Genomic DNA, 19,529 nt, shown 5'->3' with positions numbered 1-19,529 from the left:
TTTGAGAAAATACAATCTATTGTGGCCATTTTCCTTGAACTTAGACTCCCAGACCATGAGCTTCTCAGCCCTGAGAGTTGGCACCTAAAATAAAAATTTCCAGCATCTACTCTTCCACAGATTAACTGGTTCTGTCCACAACTGAAAATTGGTCCTTATTTGTGAAGAAAATATGATTCTGTGTAATAGCTACCAACAATTCTGCTGCTGAACGAATGATAGTTGAAAGACTCTTTGGTGCCACAGAGCCTATCCTACTATTGGAATGGTGTCTTATAGAATGACTAAGTATCTCATACATTCTTGCGCCAATTTAGCTTTTTAGTATCTCTGTTGTTAATTTTACTAAATTCTAGATTTTATGGCATGGAAGTAAACATACAATTATTGGATAAGACCAGGAAAAAACCGCACCGCCACATTGTGGCACTGGAATTATTTCCCTTTTTAGGACCATGAGGACTTTCTTTTATCCAATCCCAACATTACACCCGAGAGGTGATCTCCCTTTTCACAGCAGTCGACTGGGATAATCCCGTAGACACTTTATTACTAGCCACCCCCTCCAAAAGAGGAGCCATATCATCTAATTATGCTTTTCTAAAAACCATTATAGATCACACTAAAATTAATTTGGACCTAAGCAGGTGGTTAAGCTATTTCCCTCGATTAACAGAACAGATGTTGTTGAGGGAACTGGCTACCTCGATCAAACTCTTTCCAGCCTCCACGAATGCCGAAATTTTCCTTAACATTTTTCACAGAGGCTACCTCTCACCTCATCATAGAAATATCATTGGTCTCTCCACCGACTCTAGATGCCGCAAAAGTGGTGATTCCCAGGCAGATTTAAATCATTGTTTATGGGCTTGTCCTGAAATTAAGGCCTTCTGGACCCGGATATGGAGATTTTCGACTGCAGATCTAGTAAATAACCTGCTATTCACTCCTGAATGGGCAATTTTGGGCATTCTGCCTCCCGATACGCGGACTTCCGCAAGAGGGAGAAGGCTACTTATGGCAATAATTGCTGCGGCTAGTAAATCTGCTCTCAATATGTGGATTCAGAACTCTCCTCCAACACTCGAGTTATTTAAAGAAAAAATGTTTTTTCTCCTACGGATGGACTGGCTGGAGGCATCCTTCTAGAAAGCTACATTAACTCGTAAGCTCTTTGATATCTGGGAAAGCTATATTAATGTCCTACCCACCCCACTGCGAGTACAGCTCCGTGAATGTTTCTACCAGATGCTTTAGTTTGAAACTAGAGTATTTCTCCAAAACCCTCCAATTTACATATAGGAGATTAAAGTAAGCCTATTTTCTTTTTTTGTTTTCTTCGCACCTTAAGGTTTTTTGTGTTTTTTTGGTATGGGATGGAGAGAATGAGGCTTTCTGTTTGCTCTCTCCCCTGGGGGATATTACAATTATAATGTCCTGCAAAATAATAAAGTTAATTCTGCTAAAATTCATAACATATCTATGCTGGGAATATCTGTATATGAGAAAGTTGAGATGTTATCTATGAAGACATGAACAAGACCCAACACGGATGAGTCTCCTTGATCGCGCCCACAAAATATGTAATACTATATATGTACATGTCTGTTGACTATACTTGAAAATGATTGTGATTATGTAACAGCTATTATTGTGTTATATGTTTTGTTTTTTAAAAAAAAAAATAAAAAAAAATACCCAAATAGACAAGGCTTTAGCTGGCCTAGAGGAGCATTCGTATTCCTTCCTCTCTCAGGTTTGCAACTAAAATCAAGGAGAGCTTTGATAATGTTCTTGAAACTGTGGAGAGATTGATGCATTTGAATTTAAAATGAAAATCCTGCATTGCAAACGGGGGAATCTCTGATGAGATAGACAATTTGACACATGAAAATAAGCATGCAATAGGTCTATGGGGACTGATTTCTGCATCAGTGTCACGATCTGCCTGCAGCTTGCTGCTCTGTATTGGTAGCTCCTGCAGGACTATTGGACTTTATATTTGTGTTCATTGTATATATTATGGCAGTACTTCTACTCACCAGAGGTGCTGTTATTGTGCTTTATCCTACTCAATACTAGGGGTTAACCTGTTGGACTAATTATCTCCTGCACCTGGGTGTTCCCTACTTATACCTGGCTCTCTCCCTCTCCTGTGCTGGTCATTGTTGTTTTGTTGCTCTTCCTATGGGTTTGTTCTCCTGCTGCTCCTGTACCCTCAGACCCTCAGATTTTGCTGCTAACACCACTTCTTCAGATCTCTCTCCACTTACCTTGCTACCTGTAATACAGTAGAAATGACTAAGTCCTAGAGGCGCAACCAATGTCAAAACCGAAAGGCAGCTTGTAGAAAAATGAATAGGTAACACCCACCCTATCAATATAAAATCATACAGAGAAATTGCTGACAGGTGCCAAACGTGGGATACAATATACAGCCAGAAAAAATATATATGAATATAAATATAATAGAGAAGAATAACCAATAAAATACTAAAAAGTCAATGACTCAAAAAGTCCTGCATTCCAAAAGGAGAAATGATGAATCTTCTGAAATAGTCCCAATATCTTCATACTCCAGCGTGGATCAATATAGAAGAAAAGAGAAAACAAAACCAAAACATAGTGCAATCTGTGGGTAAATCTCGATGGTCAGAGGTAACCCTTAGAAACCCGTGCACTAATCCAGGAATAACACAAACACCACATGTTGTCAAAGGGTTAAACTTAACCCCTCAGGGGTACGCACTCACCAAATAACAAAAGGTGATCAAACATGTAATGCAGATATCGCTCCTTCTGTAGGATCAAAGCTTCTACCACACTCGATAATGAAGGAGTTCAAATAGAAAGAATAAAATACTTCATAGTGTAAAAACCTATGGAGAATTTATTCATACAATAAAACTCAAAAGAGTCAAATACACAGCGACAGAAACAGGGGCTAGATGGACCCTTACCGTCCTCCAGATGGTAAAGAGGCGTATAGTAGGGTGACATGCAGCGAGCGGTGTCCCGGACACTCCTCACTCACAATCTCCGCTAGCCACCACAATACAAAATTACGATAAGGGAGAAAACCCGCTGAAGACTTCTAACATCTGACGTCACAAAACTCCCATCGGCCAACGCGTTTCGGCTCAATCAGAGCCTTTATCAAGGCATATAGATGGGATTAGGAATCAATACTCCTTAAATAGTCTTTTACTACATTCTCCCTCTGCTGGAGGCTTGGAGAGATTACCATGCCAAACTCGCTTGCTACCTGTGTCTGCAGTATTCCTTGCAACCATTATTCAGCCTTATCAAAGACCCCTGTGCATAGCTGTGATTTACTTTGAAGCGTGTCAATCAGAATGTTATTACTGATTTGGATCTGTTCAGCTGTTTTAGATTTAGAACAGTTCTGAAGACCAAAAAAGTATACTAGTAGGTTAATGTTAGTGTGTGTGTGTGTGTGTGTGTGTGTGTGTGTGTGTGTGTGTATGTGTGTGTGTGTGTGTGTGTGTGTGTGTGTGTGTGTGTGATTTGGGGTGGGGTGGGGGAAGTAGGGTAGGGAACTGTAAGTTTCACATGGGAAGGAACTTATGTGAATGATGAAACATTCTCTGTAAAGTGCTGCATTATATGATGGTGCTATATAAATAAAGGTTAATAAATATAACCCACCAAAAATTGGTGAATAGAATTCCTAAATACTATTCTTTCTGTGGAACTACGGAGATGGCTTTCTGCTGCAGAAAATTGCTGCCACATTGAAACAAGCTATAATTTTTGGCTATAGAAAATCTTATTTGAGTGGCTTCTCCTTGAACTCGGGTTTGTTTGTCTGTGACATCACTGAAATTACCCAATGAAACCCCAACTCTTCAAGCCCAAACCTGCCTGAAGAGTAAAATTCTGGACACTAGTGCCACAGGAAAAAGAAATATGAGGACTAGAGCCATCCTGAGCTGCAGTGTGGCTGCATCTTAGACCCTATAGGCTATACGCACAGCCTTGACAAAACCTAGTGCTGTGCATGGGGCCTAGAGTGTCGTAAACCACTGCTCTCCCCTATACAACATGCATGCAACCTAACGGGGTATGACCACTTGGACCGATCAAAATCTATTGGTCTATGCAGTCACTTTCCCTAACCAACAAAATGGCTCAGATGGGTTTGTGAATGGACAGATAGAGTCTTTCTGGAACTCTGCTCTCTTATATTCACTGCCAGACAAACCAACCTTTGACATTTTTCTTCTTGACCTGTAAAATAGTTCCTGGTTTACCCCATATCTCCCTTCTGAATGATTTGTCCAGGTTCTTTCTAAAACAGTCTTTCACCATCATATAGGAAGAGATGTAAGTTGGGTTTTGGCGGAAGGAGCAAGCATAGAATTCTTCTGGCTGCTAGTGAATGTAGCATTAGTTACCCTAGATATGTGTAACAGGTCCACCAATGACTCTGCCAGGAAGTCAGTGGAAAGTTCAAGGCTGGTCTTAAATTGATAGGCGAAAACATTTCCACAGTTGAATAAGTTCCCTGGCCCTTGTAACCTCTTAGGATGCTGTGCCTACTCTTAACAACCAGTGGCTCATCCAAGCAGCTGACAGGCAATATGAAAAAATTAGTTGACCTTTAAAATGCAAGGGATGGTTATGGAAAAAGATATCTAAATGCAAACAGCTTAGAATTCCCGCTGTCAGGATCATCATTAATTAATGGAAGTTAACTGGAACCGTTGAAAGACCTGGAATATCTAAAAAAAAAATTCAAAGAATTGCTCAACTTTCATTGCAAAGGACTTAAAGGTTTAGCTGATACTGAATACTGAAATAGTGGTGCATGCGTACAAATTGCAGGGGTGCTTACACGAAAATTATTGAGATGGAAGAATTGTCAGAAGAAAACTTTTCCTATGATAACAAAAATAAATGTTTCACATATGTAATACAACACTTAGTGAAGCCAGAAACTTTCTGGAAAAAATGGACTGTGGACTGATGAAACCAGTGGTCATAGTGGGCTGGTATACGATGGTATGGCTTACCATCACTTCTACTGCCTCCATTGCAAAACTAACAAATTCCATTAACTTACAATTTACATACCACCACTTCTAAATTTCCATACAGCCACTTCTAAATTTCCATATCACCATTTCTAAATGTACACTTTGACCACTGGATGAAACTATAAATAACATTAAACATGAGGGTGGGTATACTATGATTTGGGGTTATGTGGCAGCCAGTCTTGTCTAGGTGGAAAGAGTAATGCGTTCAACCAAATATCAAGAAATTCTAGTAGCTAATGTCTCAGAGTCAGTGAAGAAACTAAAGCTGGAAAGAGGTTAAATATTCTAGCTAGACAATGATGCAAAACATACCTCATAAAGAAACAATGGAGTACTTACAGGAATTATTATTTGAAGTGGCCTTCACAGTCCCCAGACTTGAACATTGAAAATCTGTGGGGAGGTCTCAAACATACTGGTCATGCAAGAAGATGTAAGAATATTTCAGAGCGTGGCAGGATGGCTTAAACATACATTTGCAAATGTGTGCAACAAAGACTTTTGCATTTTTATCTACAGTAGAAATGGCAGATCTGTTGCTGGCTATAGCAGTGTGCTGGGGGAAAAAATGTTGTGTGTATGTTCCTTGCAGGATAACCCCACCCTTTCAAGCACCTGTTATGGCCTATAATTTGATTTGAGCAGCTTCCACTTTTGTATTTGTCTGAGAGGCATGTTGGTGTCAGTAGCTGAGAGGGGGTACTGGCACTGAATTGCTGTTTGGAGGCTTCTGGGGTACCTCTTTGGTAAGTTGGCTCTCAATTTAAAAACACATATGTATGGCCCAAATATATGGGACTCTCATTGTTTAGAGTAGGACCATCCTATTAGCAAAAGCGCCTTGGCGTGGCAGGATGGCTTAAACATACATTTGCAAATGTGTGCAACAAAGACTTTTGCATTTTTATCTACAGTAGAAATGGCAGATCTGTTGCTGGCTATAGCAGTGTGCTGGGGGAAAAAATGTTGTGTGTATGTTCCTTGCAGGATAACCCCACCCTTTCAAGCACCTGTTATGGCCTATAATTTGATTTGAGCAGCTTCCACTTTTGTATATGTATGAATATTTCAGAGCTACAAGACTTTGCAAAGGAAAAGGGAGAACAAAATTCCTAAAATAAGAAAATAAATATTTGGAATCAGAGATTTCCTTTCCACATACCGCAGTCACTGTTTTAATTTTGCCTGCAAATTTAGCACGTAAATAGTAATTGTTGATTAAAATGTGAAGAAATATATCATATATATTTTGTTTTATTTCCTGTATAGGTTGTGTTAACTTTGTTTTTCTATAAAAATTCAGTAAAACATGCAATAGGATCAAGGCTACACAAACGTTTGAATGCCAATTTCATTATATTTATGGGAAACATCCATTTTGTCAAATAAATAAGACTACTTCAGACAAGGTTACAACCATTACTTTTAATTGACCTATTACTTTGTAGTATATATAGGGGGCATTTGTGAAAACAATTGCAGAGGAAAACTGTGTTGTCGCTACAGTAACCAATCAGGTTATAGCTTTCATTTCAGTAGTGCAGTTTAGAAATGAAATTAAACATATTATTGGCTGCTCTTGGCAACACTGTAGTTTTCCTGTGCACTGGTTTTCACATTAGAGAGAAAACATTTTCACCAGGGAAAAGGATACTTTATACCAGACTTCCCTTTTACACAAGTATTTACCTATATAGCCTGTATTTGCACTTTCATCTTATCAAGTATCCGGGATGATTCTCTTATCTCTGTTTAGATGTGATATTCTCCTTGAGTTCATTGCCGATTATAGTTTTTTGGGTGCTGCTTATACCTTGACTGCTGTTACTTACCTTGAGTTGATTGTTGATGCTTGACATAAAACTCACCTGTATTCTGGCCTTTTGATTCTGTATTGTTTATCCTGCATGGAATTCACCTGGACTTATTCTTGAAAGTGTAATAACTATTCTTTGAACTGGCCCGACTCATTAATTCATGTCAAAATATGATTCAATAAGATTAGATTTAATAAGAGGGGGTGGGAAATTGGTTCAGCAGATTACCCAGCATCCTATGTTTATGATCATTCACCAATCCTTGAGAAGGAGCATTTGTGGCCAATTTTACACTGCAATTTAATCAGTGGGTGGTTGAACAATGGAAACAATCTCATTTGTACTTTCATGTATTTTTGGCTAAAATGTTCAGAGACCTGATCCACTGTTTATGTGGAACAACATTGCATTTGTAAACTGGCCTGATGAAGGGTCCTCTGTGCTCTGAAAGCTAGCAAATATCAACAATTATTTTGGTTAGCCAATATAGGTATCACTCCTATAATACTTTTGTCTTTTTTGACACAAAAGTATTCAACATCACATATATGTGGAACAACCAAACAGCAAACTGTGGCCAGTTTTACTCTTAATCTGAAGCAACATGATGTGTCACTGGTCTCCCTATTCCTGGTAATTTGCTTAGACTTCAACCCTATCTGCTCTCCGTTGAGTGCAGTTATGACAGCTAAAGAGTAACCAAAATGCTTAACAAGCAGGTAACAAGAGTGTATATGCAGAATACCAGCTACATATATTATAATTTAATTTTACACATGTTACCAGTAACAAATCCCTAAATAAACCTATTGTCTATACTGTGAATCATATTGTGTGCATTATAATGTGATAAGGATGTAATACAGATGTGTGATGTTTTCATTCCTAAGAGTGATTTTTCAACAATTTCTCATAGTGCCTACATGATTTTTTTTTTTTGCTAGCCAATCATTGTGTGTATACATCTCAATGTGATGTCTTGTGCACTGTGCGATACCAGCTGAATTTCTGGCCTTGTTCTGCATGATTTAATGATCTAATTGATTTGTTGCCTCTCTACCTTTGTTCTCAAAGGTTTTATATCTGGCATATTACACCAGAGGTCAAAATAAACTGCAATCCATTTATTCTTCCAAGCTTAACCCCTTGTTTGCTAAAAACAGACCTGCTGTGTGCTGCTATCCCTTTCATATTGCTGATGTTTGAAATGAATTGTACTGGAAGAAGCCTTTGTGTTAGGTGTCTACTATAAAGGAAATGTGAACTCTATGCTGAGCTTATTTTAACATGAAAACTGAATGCTTTTGACTTGAATGGTGTGGAAATGTATTCAGCATTTTAATGCTGTTTAATTAAAATAAAAAATACAAATATTTGGAAGTTTACACTTGATGTTACATGATCTAGGGCTTTGGTTCTCAACCTGTGCCCCAAGGAGTACTTCAGATAGATTGAAGGGCTACTTCAGATAAATAAGTCAAAATTCAAGACTTCAGTCTGTTAGCTCAAAATAACATTAAATGTATTAGTAAAGAATAAAGCATATATAAACTTAATGAGAAGGGGTATTCACTAAGATTAGGGTGTACTTTGAATACATTTATATAGATTAGGTGGTAGTTACTATGAGTGAGTACACTTTAGGGGGTTCAGTCATTTTCTTTCTTTATATAATGTTATATTGGATTAATTTATATTTATATCTTTTATATCAGTTCGCTTTCTTGCTTTATATATCAGACCTGTTTTTTGTGCACCAAAAACTGCATTTATTAAGCTCATGATGTTTACATTGGAGGCTACTGGGGGATATTAGTATTGGAGGCACAGTCATCTTTTATTTACTTTAAGAGGTATCTGAAACATATTTATCATGGACAATCCTTGCTGTTTTGCACAACATGGGCATGGCATGGGCAGGTCTGCGTGGTTTGAAAATGCTGAAGTATCTTTGAAGATTTCAAAATTGAATTTAGTTGTTTTTCAAACACTGTCAAATAGTCAAAAGGTTCATGGGATATATTATTACACATAGATATTGAAGTTGTTGTTTAAGTAAGTGTTCAACTGAACATGATGATTACCATATTTCAAAGTAAATAAACTTTGTCTGTTATCATCGTCATCATAAGCTGTAAGCATAGCTGTGTGAGGGTGAAAATGATGTTTTCTTTATTGATAAGTGCTTTATGAAATGTTGTGATAACTTTAAATAATAAAGACCAGATATATTTCTGTTTGCGTACTGCAATCTAAAGCCAACACCTAGATCAGTCATCAAGCTCTCAAGATAAGGAAACCCACCTTCATTACCATACAATCTGAAGACTGCAAGAAGCCAATGCCTAGATCAGTCATCTGCTAAGCTAGATCAAGAAAACTCACCTTTATTACCATATATGGACTTTAGCAGCTACTAAGCTATGTTTTACATTTATTGGACATCAGCCTAATTCTGTGTATATATAAACGAGCAGGGCTGGAAAGCAGCCAAAGTTGACTCTGAAACTTAACCACGTGTGTGTGTGAGTTTCATTTCATACTCTCCAGTCGACTGTCAGTTTGCTGTTATTGGGAAATCAGGTTATTAGAGGATTATCAGAGGGACACCAAGCCTCGGTACCCCAACAGTTGCCAACATTTTAATCATTTCCATGGCTGCTTTGCTGCTGATCCATCCATTTACGCACGTTACATGAGAGAAAGTCTCAGTGGGCATTGAAGCACTACAATCCCTATCATACCATATTAACAGAATTTAATAATAGTCTATGTTCTGCATATTAAATATTCATTTTCTATAAATGTTAACATCTACGTCTTAGAAAATGAGAATAAATGGTAATAATTGCATCTAATTTGCTAGCAGATAAATATTTTATTGTGAAGTTGCTCAATACTGGAAAAATATGGACAATTACATGGACAAACATTTCCAAGGACATATATATTTAAAATCTGGCTCTGTCCCTGTAAGGACAGTTGGCAACTATGGCTATATGTGTGTCATAGCGGTGTAGCAAAACGAATAGCAGTGGTAGAATCAATGGTCCCAGCTGTGATCTCCTGTATGCTACGTGGCCTCAGAGCAGGCATTAGGGGGTGAGCAGACATGAAGAGCCACACAGGAAAGAAGGAGCAGATTGTGGAGAACCCCAAGAAAGGATTATAACTCTGGTGGAACCGGAGTGAATGCAGTAAGTGCAGCATGTGGTGCTTGTGTGCCTAGTCTGTGTTTTTAGTGGAGGGATAACTTCCGTGGAACCAGTCTAAGTGGTTTTTAGCCACATCATTAGTTTATTGGAAGGGTGGCTTATACATAAAAAATATTGAATTGTGCTATTAGCATAATTGCAATTATGTAGATTACATTATTACTTAATTATTATTAATATTATTTTGTTATTGCAAATTAGTTTAAGAGTCATCTTGTCTTTCAGTTCGTTCCATATCAACATAAATAAGGAAAGCGTTATTGCTGGCTTTGCCATTGCTTTTTTTTTTTTTTCAACTAATAACCTAAGAGCAACCTAATTAGAAGCTAACATTCACAATTATTGATTTGTTTCATGTTGTTACCTTGGAGATGCAGATCCAGATAAAGAAGTGTACTTGAGCCTGAAACAGCTGCAGTGTGTTGCCCTCCCAGCAAACAGGCCAGCATGGGTACTGTGATTATTACTAATTGTTGCTCTATTATGAAATGTGCACACTTCCCACTGTATTGGGAGACGCCGTGCAAAAATTACAATGTACGTTGTAGAACAAAAAGATCAGTGAAAGTATTTGCAAGGTCACTAGCACTTAAAAGGACAGGATGTCAAAGGTTTGTTTATTTTTAAAGAAAAGGAAACATATGAGATACAAATATGAATTATTTTGCTATTGTGAATTACTTGATATATGATCTTGTTTGTTCATACAAAACCCTTTACAGGAATGTATACGTGCCTTGCAATGGCAAAATAAATTCTAATGAGCTTAGAGGTAAAAATTAACCAGAAATATGGACCTTTTTGGTCTACACAAGGTATATTTTATTTTGTGTTGCACAGAAACAAGAAGCAAATTTAAATTGCTGCTCCGTATATTTATGATTTAACAGAGGATTTAGGACACTTTAAAATGGTATCATCACAAAAGACATAGTCAACATAATGGGCCTGATTCATTAAGGACAGTAAAGTAAAACAAATTAGCAACTTTGAACCTTGGCAAAACCATGTTGTATTGGAGGGGGAGGTAAATTTAAAATATGAGGACAGATTTATAGTTGGGGTAGAGCATGTCCAAGATCAACTTTTAATGTCACTGTAAAAATAAAGCTGTCAAGTATTTGTGTGCTACATGAAAAAACAACCAATATTTTCCTTATGGGCAAAATAATATACTCGTTTGCACTCCTTGCATTCTAACATGGTTTTTCCAAGGTTCAAAGTTACTCATTTTCTGCTTTCCTTTCCTTAATGAATCAGGCCCAATGTGTCCAAGTTCCAGGGGTGTAACTATAAATGTGTGGTCCCCATACCAAACTGTGATGTAGCCTTTATGCAGCATCATAAAGTCAAACCAACCACAATATCTTCTCTATCCTATTAGTAAGTAGTTAATAGGTCAGAGTTCTAACTGCATTAGTAGCAATCTGGCACATTAGAATTATATGTACAGTCACTTTATCCTCATTATTTTCAAAATCATATAACTGCCTGGATATATTTGTTATGGAGGCAGAATAAGTTTGCACCTTAAGACACATTTTTCCTCTGGGACAGGCAGGGCCACCTTAACTACGTTGTGTGTAAAAAAAAAATATATGTATGTAAAAAAAAGTGATTATATAAATGAATAGCAACATAGCATAAGGCATAACAAAATAACAGATCAGCCATTTTTTGGACATTTAGACATTACCATGAATGCAAACCCTATAAGCACAGTGTTCAGCTTATCAGAAAACATATTAGTTCAAGTCCATTTTTCATATGTGGTCCTCTGACTTGGTGGTGGTGCCCGTTGGTGGGGAATCAGTCAGATAACCTTCTCTTCTTTTTTCCGCGCCGCTGAATCTCTTCTGCGCTCCTCCGTGCTGTACCTGCAGTGAATGTTGGGCGTGACATCATGCCCAACATTCACTGCGAGCACAGCACGGAAGAGGGGACCAGGGAGGGAGCCGGATCGCCGCTGACGTGACCGCAAGGTAAGTATTTTCATTTTATTTATTTTTTGCAGGATTTTTTTTCCAGCGCTGCCTTGGACGGGCCCCCTTGCCCGCAGGGCCCCCGGGCACCTGCCCATTGTGCCCAATGGAAGAGACGGCCCTGGGGACAGGGCCCCTGTGTACCTGAACCCACAGCACTCTCGTGAACTTTTAACGCTATAGTTATACCCTTGTGCAACCATACTATAAGTGGCTTGCTTTCAGGGTGTCAGGCTTGCTGGTCTTTTGAGTAAAATTTGTATAAGAACCATCTCTGCCCAAGAGTGAACACTTCCTAATTAATTTTATAAAAATGTTATATAAACATTTTTAAAGAAAATAATATATTAGGTGTATGTATAAATAGCGCATTTCTGCACATATGCTAGTTTGATGCATCTTAAGATGAGAACAGCTCTGCACCAGAATCACACGACCAGGTTTATGCAGAGCCGGATTTACCACTAGGCAACCTAGGCAATTGCCTAGGGCCCAGCGGTCCCCAGAGTGCCCTCCCAGGGCCGGCGGTGAGACCAACCTTTAAAAATGGGCCACTACTTATGGGCCAGTGCTATGTGCTTGCCCCCATTGGCTAAAGTCTGCCAGCCAGCCCCTGAATAGGGGTATATGTTATGCTAAAAACTATAATGCTATGGATTTTTTCAGGGAGGGGGCCCCAAACCAGTATCTTGCCTAAGGCCCCATGAGGTCTAAATCTGGCTCTGACACTAAGGCAGCGGGCTTGATGAACAGGAGAGAATGTGATGTTGTACATCAGATATACTTACATCCAACCTAGGTCATGAGCACAAGAAAAGGTTTTTTATCAATTGTTTTGATAGCTTATACATTATATTTAAAGTTTGATTTAAATAAAATATAAAAACCTCTATGATGCAGCAGGTATAAGCTTCCTTCTTGTGTATGAATGAAAGTGACAATATTTTCAAGTTAAATCCAACCATAATGTCATATAATATATAGACAAGCAATGGAGAAAGCAATACCATCTTCAGAAGTGAATCCACAAGCAGATAGTGAGAAACAGCTAGCTAGAGCTATCATCAGTGTGTATTTGCACCAGCCTTCAGTCGCCTGCAATTATACGGCTACTGACAGATGTGTCAGTGTCTCTCTGCCTCAGTTGCAATTACTCGAACACACAGTTAATCAAACTACACTTGCCACCCCTTTCCTTTCCTGTCCCGCCTCGCCTTTCTGGAATGCACAATATTGAATTGTATATTATGCAAACAAACAGATGTAAAAATCTATTTTTTTTGGTTAGCTACAGTTTCTGTCCAATCACGTTTCCTCCCTAAAATACAAATCCCCATATCCATTATTAAAAATGAAAACAAACAGTATTCTGTCTTAATGTCGAATTGAACACACCAATTTATAAAAGTTTACTACAGATAATAGTGGAGAGGACAAATTTGTGGTGAAAATAAATGTTTATACACCACAAAACAGAAGTTCTAGTATTACTGTGTAAATTGAATGAAACGAACCTTGGAGCTATTAAAATAACAATATAATTGTCAACTCAAAAATTATATTTGAAATGATATCAAACAACAGCAAACTGTACTGTATGGCACACAATAACATGCACAGAAGAATACGCTATCTCGGTTCAAGGCTCATTCATTCATTTGTTCAAACAGTTCATTTATACAGATAACACGTTTTTGATAAAATGCAGCTGAAATCGTTTTTGTTAATGGAAGAAACTATATTATTTTAGCATTGAGTACTCAATCAAAACAAGTTTTTTGAGGGAAACAATTCCCGTTTAAAAAAAAAAGATGCACAAACTGCAGTGAATATCTAGTGCTGACAGTGGTGGAAGTGGGCTGGTATACGGTGGTATGCCATACCGCCCCTTCTTCTACTGTCTTCAATGTAAAACTATCAAATTTCATTCACTTACATTTTCCATACCGTTGTCACGAGCCGCGGCGGTACGCCGCATCCTGGCGTGATCTAGCAACCGGGCGCGTGCTCTAGTTTCTATGCTCTGTTTTTATTCTTTGGGATTATCCTTGTTGCATAGATGTAGGAGGGTGTAGGGACACCCTCCAACTCCAGGGGGAGCTCTCATATGATTTAAACTGGTTCATTTATATTTTTATACATGCTTCCTGGTTATGTTATTACCTATGCCAGTTCTAGCTAGTAATTAATTAGCAGCCTCCTGAGGCTGATTGTCAGCCCTGTTCTCCTCTGTCCTGAATGGCTCTCAGTACTATTTAAGGCAGTGAGTGAGTGCTGTTTAGTGCAAACCTTCTGGATTGAACTACTGTGTATGACCTTTGCCTGTTTCTGGACCTTGAACCTCTGCTTCTGACCCCGACCTATTGCTTGAACCTGGATTTTGAACCTCTGCTTGTGACCCCGATCTTATGCCTGTCTCTGGACTCAGAACCTGTGCCTGTGACCCCTGACCTTGGTTTGTTCCTTGGATACGTTGTCTGCTGTCGGCTGACCCTTGCCTGGACCCCAAGCTGCTGTCTGCCATAGCACTCTCTTCCTGGGTTCTCCTTGGCCAGTACACATCTCACGACCCTCTGTTTGTCTGCAGCCAAGTCTGTCCCCACCACTTGGGGCAACAGTGAACACCAGACTTCAGAACAGCCTCCGGGTTTTGCTGTACTGGCTGGAGGGGTTCCTAACAACCGTCACGTCTAAATGTCCACTTCAATCACTGAGTTGTGATCCCCTACACCTCCAAAACTACAAGAATTGCAGGGTCCATTGTTTAGAACCTCTGTCACTTGGAACATTCTTACCCCTCACACCCTGTTTTGTATGCAGTTTTAAAAACAGTGACAACATGTGCATCAGCAAAGTTGAATAGCCAATGTCCTAGGCAGAATAAATAATGATTTACTCAAGATTAGTGGGGCATTACAAGGATTAACCAGGGGGAACCCAGTACAAACACTATTGCAGCAATCACAGAGGTATGTATTGATGGACTTTCCCTCTTACATGTTGTGCCTCCTTCCACAAGAGTAGTGCTGTCAGCACAACCTCTACTTTAGCGACATGCACAGATACTCCCCCCAAGATGTAGGTCCCACACCAGTGGTGGTAGAATTAGAGGGCATACAAGGACCTTCCAGAATGACACAACTATAATAGCGGTAGGAAGGAGGATTATGTTTATTGTGTGTGTCAAATATGTTTTGATCTGGGAAAGATTTATTTATGTAAAATATTTATTTCTCAAAAACAAAAAATAAAAGAAAGATATGCACTTGACTAAATAAATGCCTATCATTTAGCCTTTCAAAACACTAATTGTTTGCATCACAGGCCAGGGCACATTAAGCTACCGAACATGATGGTTCTTCACTTGTTGAGACTAGCAAAAATGTTGTACTTCTCTTTGGTTCTTGTGGAATGCTGGTTATAGTGGTGGTGGAGTCACATATGTTAACCTTACTGTGGGTGTCTTATATCTTGTTTGCCTGATTCAGGATGTCCCGAGCAATGCTGTAATGGGTTGAGCTCTGGGTGTCTCTCATAGTGGGAAATGAAGGGATAAATAATGTGAGAGGTACAAATAACAATACAAATAGTATAATAGTATTTATTTTGAAGAAAGAGAATGATGTATGGAGAGTAGGATATGTCCTATCCCAGGGCATGGGTGAGGGGTGTGACAGGAGACAGGGTGACAATACCAGTAGTATCTAAATTAATTTAGAGAAGTGGAGGATAAAGGAGATAATTTTTGTGTGGTGTAGTTGTGGAATGCTGAAAAGGGACAATGAGATGTGAAAAATGGGATTAGGTGGCACAGGTGTGTTTTTGGTGTAATATATTGATAAAGAAACAGTAAAAATAGATAAAAGAAAGGCCACTTCCATGGTGTAAAATCGTATAAAAAGTAGTTTTATTAGTACATATACAAAATGCACACATATCAGAAACTGTCAATAAACAGATGTATCTCAGCCTAAAATTATTCAGTTCAGTAGTCCTTTTTTCACTCATGGACAAGACATCAGACATAGGGCCATCTTAACAACATTATGGGCCACCGGGCAAAGCAGTGCACTGGGGCCCCTAGATATAGACATAGACATAGATATATAGATGTATACAGATACAGTCATAGATATATAGAGATAGAGATAGATAGATGTACTTGCTCAGTGACCCTTGAAGGTTTTTTTGCAGGTTTTTTTTCTTTTGCAGGATTATTTATTCTCATTAAGAGCTGTGCCTATTGGGCCCCCTTGCCCGTGGGGCCCCCGGGCAGCTGCCCATCGTGCCCAATGGAAAAGATGGCCCTGATCAGACACAGGGAATAATGTTGGACACTTGTTCTAAGCCACGCCTCCAATGCATTTCCCCAATTGACCTTGTCAGGAGCAGTGGCCAGGAGCCCACAAAATGAGTTTATTTAGGTTAATGAACATTAAACATATTGCAGGTATGATCAGGCACGTTGTTTTTTTTTATTATTTTAACTCTTTCTTAACGTAGGTTGTTTTATTTATTAGTAATCAGATCAGATTGTGTGTTTCCGTACCGTCTCAGGTTCATCAAGAGTAGTTGTTTTTATTAAAAATGTATAGTTTTTCTTTTAATGGACACATAAGATTTCATAATCAAATGCTGTTTTATTACCATGATATTTCATTTGATATAGTAGTAGTATCAACCTGTGAAACATTTTCACAAATGCAACAATTATTTCCTGTTTTTCTGTGAACCAGGAACCATGGGTTATGTATGAGAGAGATGCAAACAGTACTATTTTTTATTCTATTGTAAAATCTCAAGGGCCTCCTGTTTTCTTGTCCGTTCGCATCTCATCAAGAAGTGCGTTCTTGTATTTATTTCTTGTCCAGTAGTTTTGTTGTGTAGTTAATTCAGTATTTTGCAAAATGCTCAACTATGTTTTGTGTATAATTCCTCATTGTACAGTGCTGCAAAATATTGTTAATAAACAATAATAGCTGTTCCCTAGGGTGCCAATGGTTAGGAGCCGCCTAAAACACTGAATGAGTAACACAATGTCACTAATCCAGTGATTTTAATGAATCTGTGATGCCACCACACAGAGAGAGCTGGCCTTTTACATCAAGGAGCAGCAGCCAGCAGTGTGTCACATGTGAAGCTGCTGACTGCTGCTCCTCAATGTCAGCATTAGGCCATACTTGCCAACTCTCCCTGAATGTCAGGGAGACTCCCTGAAATAGGAGGGATCTCCCTCACTCCCGGAAGAGTCTGGCATTCTCCCTTATGCTGAGCCAGTACAAGACGTGGTTGGCTTCGCCATCTGTGGCATGATGACACAGTTCAGAAATTGTGTCCTATGTCCATGTATTGATGCCTATGGAGGTGGCCATTTCCATGATTTAATCAAAGACTGACAGGTAAGACAACATGACTTCAGTAATGGAGACAGAAATGTAAAAGACAATTCAGTCTCTAGTGATTCATTAGCTGCTTTTCTTTAACGCATAGTTGCCTACTCTCCTGGAATGTCCGGGAGACTCCCGCATTTCTGGGAGGGCTCCCGGGAGAGCAGGGCAACCTCCCGGTTCTTGACCCCGCAATAGATAAGTGGCGGAAGCGCGGGACTTATTGACGCAAATATCGCATCCTCTTAGCCCCGTCACCTGCTGTAATTGGCCAAAATTGTGAAAATCGTTTAGAGGCGGGGCCAAAATGATGCAATTCGTCACGCCCCGTCCCTGCACGCCCACCTCCCCCGGGATCTCCCTGAAGCCAATGAGGAATAGTTGCCAAGTATGCATTAGGCTGGGAGTGAGGCACCTGGATATGATGTACCAGTCATGCGCCACATTCCCAGCCTGAGAAGCCAAGGATGCCGCCCCACTTCTGGCCTGCCAAGTTATGAAGCAAAGGGGATAGCGGCATTGCTTTCAAGAGTGTGTGTATAGGTGGTTGCCAAAATGCGTGCCCCCAGGCTTGCATCAGCCCTAAATAATAATAATTTGTGTTATTTATCCAGTATAAATTAAATATTCTTATCTCTGCAGTCTCTGAAGCATAGGAAACAAAAAAATCTGTTATGGGGGTTTTTGACTTTAATATTGAAAATTTCCCTTTCCCTATAAAAATTCTTACAAGCAAGGAAGGTTAGTTAAAGTCAATATTAAAGTTGAAAACCCAATTATATCCAAAAAGAAGATGATTCCTGAAGTTTTATTTGTCTGTAAGACGACTAAAATCTAAACTAAAATAGTGACCTTTCCTGTGTGAAACATGGAGACTAGGGGCCTGATTCATGTTCCAACGTAAGTGCACGCCATATCTTGGGTGAAATACCTCTGCATGTTCTTAGAACCTTATGCTAATGAATGCAATTCATGTCCTGATGCAAATGACATTTGCTACCACCTACCATTGAAGGGTGGAACGGCGATGAGAACAAGCAGACAGACATAGGCAATGTATAGTAAGCGTGTGTGACGCAGATGCAATCAATTCAAGTCCTGGGTTCTCAATAGTATGCTTGGTTTCAGATGTATTACAGGGCAGGTGCAGGTGCTTACTGATAGTGGTGACTGGCACAGCATAGTCTTTGGAAAAGACTAGATAACACAGAATATGTAAGATAGTAGTAAGTAGTAAGTTTTGTCTGTCAACTCTCCTGAATCTGGTGGGACAGTCCCGAATTTGAGTTTCTGTTTCGCTTAGAACAGTTGGGCGGTATGTCCCGCTTCCCCGTGTACTGCTCGTGAAGGCAGAACTGTGTGCACCTCACAGTAGTACACACAGTATTGCCTGTGTATTTGGCTAAAATGATAACCGTGCTACATCATAGGGGTACCTTGTCTAAAGTGCCCAGGCCCCCCAGACACTTAATCCAGCTCTGGGCCTGGACATAAAAATATATATATGGATTAATCAACACTAAAATTGCCTATTTTTATATATATAAATATACATTGTACCAAAAACCACCCTTTAAGGGTGGGCCGCTACTTATGGGCCAGAGTGCTGTATGCTTGCCCCCCTGAAGTCTAAAGTCTGACAGCCCTCCTCTGCTATCACTAAAGGTGGCCACTTTGTGATAGTGACTATAGAGGACATAGAACACAGGTCTACGCAGGAACAAGTTTATCATGACTGCTGTTCCTAGTGAAGATTGTTAATAAACAGTCACAATATTTAAATCTTTATCTTTGTGATAGGGATTGAAATGGAAAATGTTTAAGCAGTTAATAATAAATGTAACCCCATAGTGAGCTTACTATACAGATACAGAATAGTTATTTCATTTATATGTTTATGTACAGCAATGGACAACATTTATGGAAACAATCGGTGCATAAATAAATATTCAGACATGACACAAGTTCTTTATGTCCCAATGGCATCTGCTCCTCTAGGGAAAAGAGTAATGGACCTTAGCATTGCACATTTTGGGGCATATTTAACAAATAATGATAGTGCACT

This window comes from Mixophyes fleayi, chromosome 5 (assembly GCF_038048845.1).
Source record: "Mixophyes fleayi isolate aMixFle1 chromosome 5, aMixFle1.hap1, whole genome shotgun sequence".
NCBI classification, from domain to species: domain Eukaryota; kingdom Metazoa; phylum Chordata; class Amphibia; order Anura; family Limnodynastidae; genus Mixophyes; species Mixophyes fleayi.
The sequence above is the reverse complement of the archived record's forward strand: the minus strand, read 5'-3'. Positions refer to the sequence as shown.